The 9,880-nt window shown below is 39.0% G+C and overlaps 1 pseudogene; it reads right to left on the minus strand.

The window, feature by feature from the left end:
• Positions 1-1,329: 1,329 nt before the first annotated feature.
• Positions 1,330-6,681, minus strand: LOC125877163 (uncharacterized; annotated as a pseudogene).
• Between the last annotated feature and the right edge of the window lie 3,199 nt (positions 6,682-9,880).

Below are 9,880 nucleotides of genomic sequence, written 5' to 3' on the forward strand. Positions count from 1 at the left end.
TTCCAAACACCCAGTGCTCATTATTGATTGATTGTATTTTCACCCAAATTTGCTAATTTTGAGGGACTTAAATCCAATATATGTCTTTATGTCATGACGCTCATTGTTTACCCTTCATCAAATCATGGACTTCTTCTGAATCCAAAACTTGCCGACAAATGATAACTCATTGGCCTAATGCTTTGCATTGTACAAATTTAGAATTGGTAACAAGTCTTGAAATCCTTTCTTACTTTCTTGACATAAACTTGACTCAAGGACATATGAAACAAAGCAATGAAAAGTGAAAGAAAATGATTCGATGAAGACTCTCTTTTAGAAAGAAAAAGAAAGAAAAACTTATCTGAGTGTGGTAGCCGACTCTACTGATCATGACATGCAATTTGAATTGATTACCCGATTTGTCCATCCAATCTATTCATCGACCATTATTGATCATCTAATCTTGATGTGGAGTTCCAACAATTTGACGGAGTCATAACTAATTTCAAACTCTTATTTGCCTTATGATGTCCACGAGAGTTTTTTTTTCACTAAAACTCTTTCACTTTGAATCCTTCAACTCACATTCATCTCATGGTGCCCGTTAGGGTTTTCACCAATAAAACTCTCTCATTTTATTTCTCTCAACTCACATTCGCCTTATGATGCCCAATTAGGGTTTTCACCAATAAAACTCTCTCATTTTTTTATTTTATTTTTTCTTATTTTAACAACTCACTTTCGCCTTATGATGTTGAGTTAGGGTTTTCACCAATAAGACTCTCTCATTTTTGTTTCTCTCAACTCACATTCGCCTTATGATGCCCAATTAGTGTTTTCACCAATAAGACTCTCTCATGGTTTCATCATTTGTACCCTTAACATACTTACTCTTGACATTTCAAAGGTTGATCCAAAGGTCTTTCTTTGATTGAAACACAACTTTTATACAAGGTTAGAAAGAAATGACAAGATGAAGGTTCAAATACGACTTTAAATGATGGGATTGACTTTAGCTTTGGGATAGAAAAAAAAATGACTTTTGCCCCAATTTTTTACAAATATGGAATTTTGGATTTTTATTTGGTTAGACCGAACTCCATACTAGGGTTGCCTACGTATCTTATCGAAACAAGAATCAGGTCAAACGTAGTTCATAATGATTGATTTTTTTAATCTTTTTAATGGAAGAGCCAAGGAAGCAGAAGAACCAAGGAAGTAAATTAACTCTCAACAAAGGTGACAACATATGAATTAATACTTATACACAGAACCAAGAATTTCCATTACATCAACCTTTGAAATGTCAAGTCCAAACATAAGGGTTTCTAATATCAAAAAATCACATCATATATAATATCTCTTCACAGCATCAGCATTGATGACCATTTCTGTCATTTTGTCTTCTATATCTGCTAAGTAAAGAGCACCATTGGATATTACCTTCTTTACAATGAATGGTCCTTTCCAATTCGGAGAAAATTTGCCTTTGACTTCAGCCTAGTGTGGTAGAATACGTCTCAGCACTAATTGACCCTCTTTGAAACGTCTGGGACACACCTTTTTGTTGTATGCTTATGCCATTCTTTTCTGGTACAATTGTCTATGGCATACTGATGTCAATCGCTTCTCATCAATCAAACTTAATTGCTCCAAGCGTGTTTTGATCCACTCATCATCATCAATTTCAGCATCTTCAACAATCCGCAGGGATGGAATCTCAACCTCTGCAGGTATAACTGCCTCAGTCCCATATACCAACGAATAGGGGGCGGCACCCACTGACGTACGAACTGTAGTGCGATAACCCAACAAAGCAAAAGGCAACTTTTCATGCCATTGTCGAGAACTTTGCACCATTTTACGAAGTATCTTTTTTATATTTTTGTTGGCGGCTTCTACAGCCCCATTTGCTTTTGGGCGATAAGGAGTCGAATTTCGATGTTCAATCTTAAATTGACGGCATACCTCTTGCATTAAGTGACTGTTGAGATTTGCAGCATTATCGGTAACAATTGCCTTTGGAATACCAAATCGACAGATGATGTTGAAATGAATGAAATCCACCACGACCTTCTTGGTCACTGACTTGAAAGTTACTGCGTCCACCCACTTTGTAAAGTAATCAATGGCCACCAGGATAAACCTATGACCATTCGACGCTTTTGGTTCTATTGGTCCAATCACATCCATTCCTCATGCCACGAAAGGCCATGGAGCAGACATCGCATGCAACTTGGAGGGAGGAGAATGTATCAAATCATCGTGTATTTGACATTCATGACACTTACAAACAAATCATATAGAATCCCGCTCCATGGTGAGCCAATAATAACCTGCTCGAAGTATCTTCTTTGCCAGAACATATCCATTCATGTGAGGTCCACAAACTCCTGAGTGTACTTCAATCATGATTGTTGAAGCTTCTTTAGCATTTACACATCTTAGAAGACCCAAATCAGGTGTTTTCTTGTATAATATGCCTCCGCTTAAGAAAAAATCGCTAGCTAGTCGCCGAATAGTCCTTTTTTGATTACTAGTGGTATTAGTAGGACATTCTCTGGACTAAAGATATGTTTTAATATCATGGAACCAGGGTTTACCGTCAAATTCTTCCTCCACCAAGTTGCAATAAGCATGCTGATCACGAATCTGTATGTACAAAGGGTCGATATGAGCTTTGTCAGGATGTTGAAGCATCGAAGATAAAGTTGCCAATGCATCAGCAATCTCATTATGAACTCTAGGAATGTGTCTAAACTTTATTGACACAAACTGTCGACAAAGATCTTGTAAACAATGTTGATATGGTATGAGCTTTGGGTCACGAGTCTCCTATTCTCCTTGGATTTGATGGACCAGTAAGTCTGAGTCTCCTAGCACTAGCAACTCTTGGATGCCCATGTTAGCAGCTAACCTCAAACCCAAGATGCAAGCCTCATACTCTGACATATTATTGGTACAATAGAATCTAAGTTGGGCTGTTATAGGGAAATATTCCCCTGATTCAGACATAAGAACTGCCCTTATCCCAACTCCCTTCTTGTTAGCAGCACCGTCAAAGAACAACTTCTATCCTTGATCCTTATTATGAATAACTTCATCGATACATGATACCTCTTCGTCTGGAAAGTAGGTCTTAAGTGGTTCATATTCATCATCAATAGGGTTCTCTGCCAAATGATCTGCCAAGGCTTGAGTCTTCATTGCGGTCCGCGTCACATAGATAATGTCAAACTCTGTGAGTAATATTTGCCATTTCGCAAGCCTGCCCGTGGGCATGTGCTTTTGAAAAATGTATTTTAACGGATCCATACGAGAAATGAGATAAGTAGTATAAGATGAAAGATAGTGCTTCAACTTCTGTGCTACCCAAGTTAGGGCACAACACGTTCTTTCGAGAAGGGTGTACTTCGATTCATAAACGGTAAATTTCTTGCTGAGGTAATAAATGACCTGCTCTTTCTTCCCAGTGCCATCATGCTGACCCAATACACATCCAAAAGAATTATCCAGTACTAACATATATAATATCAATGGTCTGCCCGACTCGGGAGGAACCAACACAAGGGGATTCGATAAGTAATTCTTAATCCTTTCAAAAGCCTCTCGACATTCTTCGGTCTACTTGACTGTGGCATTCTTTTTTAACAACTTAAAAATGGGCTCGCAAGTTGTTGTGAGTTGAGCAATGAATCTACTGATGTAGTTTAACCTTCCTAAAAGGCTCATAACCTCAATTTTATTCTTTGGAGGTGGCAGTTCCTGAATGGCTTTTATTTTTGAAGGATCTAACTCGATACCTCGTCTACTGACTATAAACCCCAAAAGCTTTCCTGACGGTACTCCAAATACACATTTTGCAGGATTAAGCTTGAGATTATACCTGCGAAGCCTTTTGAAGAATCTTCTTAAGTCTTGCACATGATTTGACTGTTTTTTTGATTTAATGATCACATCATCCACATAAACTTCGATTTCTTTATGCATCATATCATGAAACATGGTTGTCATTGCCCTCATATAAGTTGCTCCCGCATTTTTTAACCCAAATGGCATGACTCGATAACAATATGTACCACATGGTGTGATAAAAGATATTTTTTCTGCGTCTTCATCATCCATAATAATCTGATGATAACCCGCATAGCAATCCACAAAAGATGCAATCTCATGTTTAGCACAATTGTCCAACAAAATATGGATGTTGGGCAAAGGAAAGTCATCTTTTGGACTTGCTTTGTTCAAATCACGATAATCAACACACATTCGAACTTTGCCGTCTTTCTTAGGGACAAGTACGATGTTGGCTAACCAAGAAGGATATTGAGCGACTCGAATGATTTTGGCCTCAAGTTGCTTTGTGATTTCCTCTTTAATTATTACACTCATGTCAGTTTTAAGCTTTCTCAACTTTTGCTTTACTGGAGGGAACTTAGGATCAATCGGCAACTTGTGAACCACCATGTCAGTGCTTAATCCAGGTATGTCATCATAAGATGACGCAAAAACATCCTTGTAATCAAGCAGAGCCTGGATTATATCCTCCTTTTGATGTCGAGCATGTACGCTTATCTTAGTCTCTTTAATATTTTTATGATCCCCTAAATTTATCGTCTCAGTTTCACTCATATTTGGGTTTGATTTATTCTCAAAAGATTTGAAATCCGTGCTTACTTCTTCAAATACTTCGTCTTCATCATATTCGATTTCTTGACTTAGTATTTCAGGATTAGGTCGAATATTAGATTGGATTTTAAGATCCGGTGAATAATTTTGCATGCATGTCATATCACAAGAATCGGCATAGAAAGAACTGTATAGAAGAAAACAAAATAAATATATTAAACTGAAATAAAAACACAATTACATCCTGTTGAAAAGGAAAATATAGAGTTGAAAATAAAACGACGAGACAAAATCTGAATTACAACCCTTGAATAAATCGGATGACAAAAAGAAAAACAAGACAGACTACCAAGACTTATTCTTAATGGGGAGAGGAGTGGCCTCCCAATTGTTCAGCTGGACATCAGGACCAATGAATTGCACATCTCTGTCGCTAGTGCCTTCTCCGAGTTCAATCATATCAGCCTCGACAAATAAATCTTGAAAATAGTTGATCAATTCTTCGTGAACCTCCAGCACTGGCTCTGGGCGTGGTGACTCAGAAGATTCTGTTGTGCGGGCTTTGAGGAAAGATTTGTATATGGGTGGTATAGGCTTGGTAAGTGACCATACATCTCTCTTCTGCTTTTTGGCCTTCATTTTGTCCTCGACTCTAAACTTGTATCCTAAGCCAAAAGTACCAAGACTCTTTTGTGGACTCACCGGATAAGCTCTCCATTGCAAGAAGATCCCCAAGCCTTTACCTGGTTCAAAACCATGCTTCAGCATTTCATTTACCATCATCACGGATGCCATGGGCGGTTGTGGTTTTGAAATGACATTCCCCTCGAGGATATGCTCAACAACCACTACCTCAAAAGCTTGATAAACCAATGCCTTGTTATCATTATTCGCCTTGATAAAAGGGAGGGAAGAGTCTTTGTAGACTGACAGATCCCCCTTACCATGAACAATCACTTCTTGTCGGTCGTATTCAAACTTAATTATTTGATGCAACATAGAGGGGACTGCCCCAGCTCTATGCACCCATGGTCTTCCCAACAATAGATTGTAGGATGCATAGATATTCAGCACTTGAAAATTCACGGTGAAATCGACAGGCCCTATTTTTAGTATGAGCTCCATCTCCCTAATGGCATCTGTTTTGGACCCATCAAAAGCCCTAACACATACGTTGTTGGGTCGTACCCTTTCAACATTAACATTCAATTTTTGTAGAGTTGACAAGGGACAAATATTTGCCCCAGACCCTGCGTCAATTAGAACTCGAGTGACATATGAAAGCTCACACTTTACAGTGATATGGAGGCCTTGGTTATGTCCCGTACCTTCCACTGGTAGTTCATCATCTGAAAAGGTGATGCGGTTTACCTCAAAGATTCTCCCAGCAATCTTCTCTAACTGACTCACTGTAACTTCATTAGGAACATGTGCTTCATTCAGAATCTTCATTACAGCTTTACGATGTTCATCTGAATGTATTAACAATGATAACAAAGAGATTTCGGCTGGAGTTTTCCTTAACTGTTCCACAATGGAATAATCTGACAATTTCATCTTTCTTAAGAACTCCTCCGCCTCCCCTTCAGTGACTGGACTTTTAACTTGCATTTGTTCATTTTTATTTTTCCTTAATTCAGCCGGGGCATAGCATCTTCCCGAACGAGTCATTCCTCCTATTTCATCTACTTCTTCATTGATTTCTTTCCCCTTGTATGTCACGACGGTAGGCCCATAATTCCAAGGGACAGCTTTGGGATTAGTCATTGGAGGTTGGGACACTGGCCTAATGATCACAGGTGCAATATAAACTCCTTGCACGATCAAGATAGACTTGTCTGGCCCTCTTGGAACAACCAATCTTGCCTCTCTCTGACTTGCCCAAACATCTTCAAGTGCTCCTTTTACAGTTAGGATGGGTGTGCTTAATGGGGTCAACTTTTCAGACGTACTTTCCACCCCTGAAGGCATCATTTTTGTTAAGTCAATGACATTTGCTAAACTTTCCATGCCAGTTTCAACCTTAAGGATTGGCTTGTATGGGACTGCAACTTCTTCGTGGTCATTCATCATCTCTAACATGTTTGTTTCAGTATGTCTGGGTAGTGGATTTTGATTGATGTTTGGTCCATTTGGGCTTTCAACTATAATTCGACGAGTATCGATCAAATCTGAAATTGCCTTTTTCAAGTACCAACATCTTTCTATGTTGTGCCCTGGGGCATCAGAACAATATGTGCAGTGTTGGGAATAATCAAGATTTCTCGGAGGAGGATTCGACATCTTTCTTTCAATAGGACTCAAAACATTCAACGTTTTTAATTTTTGAAACAAGCTAGCATATGATTCTCCAATAGGGGTGAACTCATCCTTAGCTCCATTTCCCTTCTTGTATTCTTTTCTAGGACGAAAAGGAATTCTAGTTGTATTTTGGTGAATTTGTGGGGGTGATGGATGATTTTGAGGAAGTGGTGCACGCCATTGCGGATAAAAAGGGGGAACAATTGGTTGTGCGCTAAAAATGGGATATTGAGGATATGGGACAGGATATTGTGGAATTTGGGGAGGAAAGTAGTGTTGTGTATGATTATCTTGGGCATAGGCTCGAGGTGCTGATACAACAGTGGCTACATCTTCCCTTCTTTTCTTCCCTCAAATATTTCCAGAACCGTTTTGAAGCGCTTGTGTTGTGGCTTTAAAAGCAGCTTGGCTTACGATCTTTCCAGATTTGATGCCATTTTCCACCATTTCCCCAACCTTGATAACTTCGGCGAATGTCTTCCCGACGGCAGAAAGCAAGTAATGAAAGTAATCAGGTTCTTGGGCTTGGAGAAAAACGTCAATCATCTCTGACTCCTTCATTGATGGTTTAACCCTAGCAGCTTGCTCCCTCCATCTAACGACATATTCACGAAAATTTTCCGTGGTCTTCTTCCTCATGTTAGCAAGTGAGGAGCGGTCTGGCACAATTTCAATATTATATTGGAATTGTTGCACAAAACATCGAGCCAAATCATCCCACGTATGCCAGTTGGCTATATCCTGATCTATGAACCATTCAGACGCAATTCCCACTAGGCTTTCCCCAAAATAGACCATGAGCAACTCTTCTTTGCCCTTTGCACCTCTCAATTGATTGCAATATCTCTTCAAATGAGCTATGGGGTCTCCGTGACTATCATATTTCTCAAACTTCGGGGTTTTAAAACCAGTAGGCAAATGGACGTGGGGAAACATGCACAAATCACTGAATAAGATGCCTTTGTGGCCCCCTAGTCCTTGCATATCTCTTATACTCTGTTCCAAACTCTTCATTTTCTTAGCCATTTCTTCATGCTCCTCATTCTTAACTGTCTTCTCAATTTTGAAAGGGGAACTATATTGATGCGTCTGGGGATAAGAACTTGGAATTTTAAGGGCCTCTTCAGGGGTGTAGCCATGGTCATGAAGAACTTGGAATGAAGGATCATTATTGGATTTGGACACCACTGTTGGATTTGAAGTGCTATTAGTCGGCGCAGTTGGCACAGAAAGTGGGTTACTCATCATAGGTGTATTCAAGGGGTGCACTGTAGAAATTTCAGCGACGTTTGATGCGTTAGTGTAGGGGCCGAATCCAGCTGGATAAATTGGATCATTGGTCGATACTTGGATAGGGAATGGCATATTCGCATTCAAGTATTCCCGAATCGAAGATGGAGGAGCTTGCCCATTCATCCAAGCTTCATACATTTCTGCCATTTGTTGTCGCAACATTTTTACCTCTTCCACAGACACCGATTCTTGTGCAACTATTTGGACGTCGTCATTTCCCGACTATGTTCCCTCCTTGCACGTCATCTTCCCTTTCCCTTTTGATCTGGTGTAGTATTGATGAGATGCCAGCTCTAATCACAAACCAACCACCTTAAAATTCTTTCTCTTTTTTTTTTCTTTTCTTTTACAAAAAAACAAACATGTTAGGGTTTAGTGTTTTGCTAACGATAATCACACGTTGTATGTTATGCACCTAAATTATTTATGTTTCTAAAATGAGTTTCGGAAGGCTTTTATGTTTCATCCCGGCTTTAGACGACTTGATTATGTCTCTTAGTCTTATATTTTACTTATTTGAATAATTTTGAAATGCATTTCGATCGAACCCGTTGAGGGTTGCCTACGTATCATGTTGAACATGAATCAGATCATTACGTAGTTCGTGAAAGATAATATATATATATATATATATATATATATATATATATTTATTTTTTTTATTTTATTTTTATTATTTTTTAGAATAATAAATGTACATGAGTTGACCAAAAGTAAATCATTTTCATTCATTTTCAAATATTCTTAACACAATGATTTGAATAAAACATGAGAATAGAAGTAGCTAAGACTAAGATAGACTCAAAATGATTAACGAAAATATAAATAAATAAAAGCAACAACTAATAACTAAGAAAAGAAAACAGACTCGGAAAGAAACTAAATCCTCAGATCTCAATCATCTCCAAGACCCTTATAAATCCTAGCCAAGGCCTTTGGTAGATATGGAGCAAGAACACGTGCCTGGCGGCCCAACCTCTCATCATTCAGGTGGAGATAACCAGCATAAACATCATTGAGTGCATCCCTGAGTTGAAGTACTCAATCTTTGGCTTCATTCTTATTGTCATAACAATTCTGTAACCAATGTCGAGTTGTAATGACTTCATGCGTCAAATTATCTCTCTGTTCTTGGAGCTCTTCAATTTGAAGGTGGAGTGCATCTCGCTCGGCTATCCTTTGACCTCTCTCAACCTCACATTCTACCTGATATACACTAAAACGCCTTGCTATTTCCCTTTCCCGTTCCATAGAAGCCTTAACTTGATTCTGGAGTTTAGACTGTGTGCAGATAAGCTGGACCTTTTCTTTTTTATACTCCTCCTCTTGTTGCTCCATAGCGCCTGTGACAATGCCCAAGTCTTCTTGTAAGGTCAGAATGGTAGAACGATGTTTTCTAACTCTCACTTCAAATTTAGCATCATGTTGGGCCAACTCCTCTTTAGCATTCTTCAGGTCATTACTCAGGACATCCAGAGTAGATCTATAGCTTCTTTCAACTTCGAGGCGAGCTTGCTTAATCCTAACCTCAATTTTTGCTTCTCGATCTACAGGTCCTTTCACCGATCCTTCTGGCAATACCTTAGGAGGGGGTTGATCATGAACCCATTCTAAGTATGCTTGGTCCACCTCACCCTTGGTGTGATCCTCCACCCTATCGTGGGGACTTGAGAGC

Source organism: Solanum stenotomum, chromosome 9, assembly GCF_019186545.1.
Source record: "Solanum stenotomum isolate F172 chromosome 9, ASM1918654v1, whole genome shotgun sequence".
NCBI lineage: Eukaryota > Viridiplantae > Streptophyta > Magnoliopsida > Solanales > Solanaceae > Solanum > Solanum stenotomum.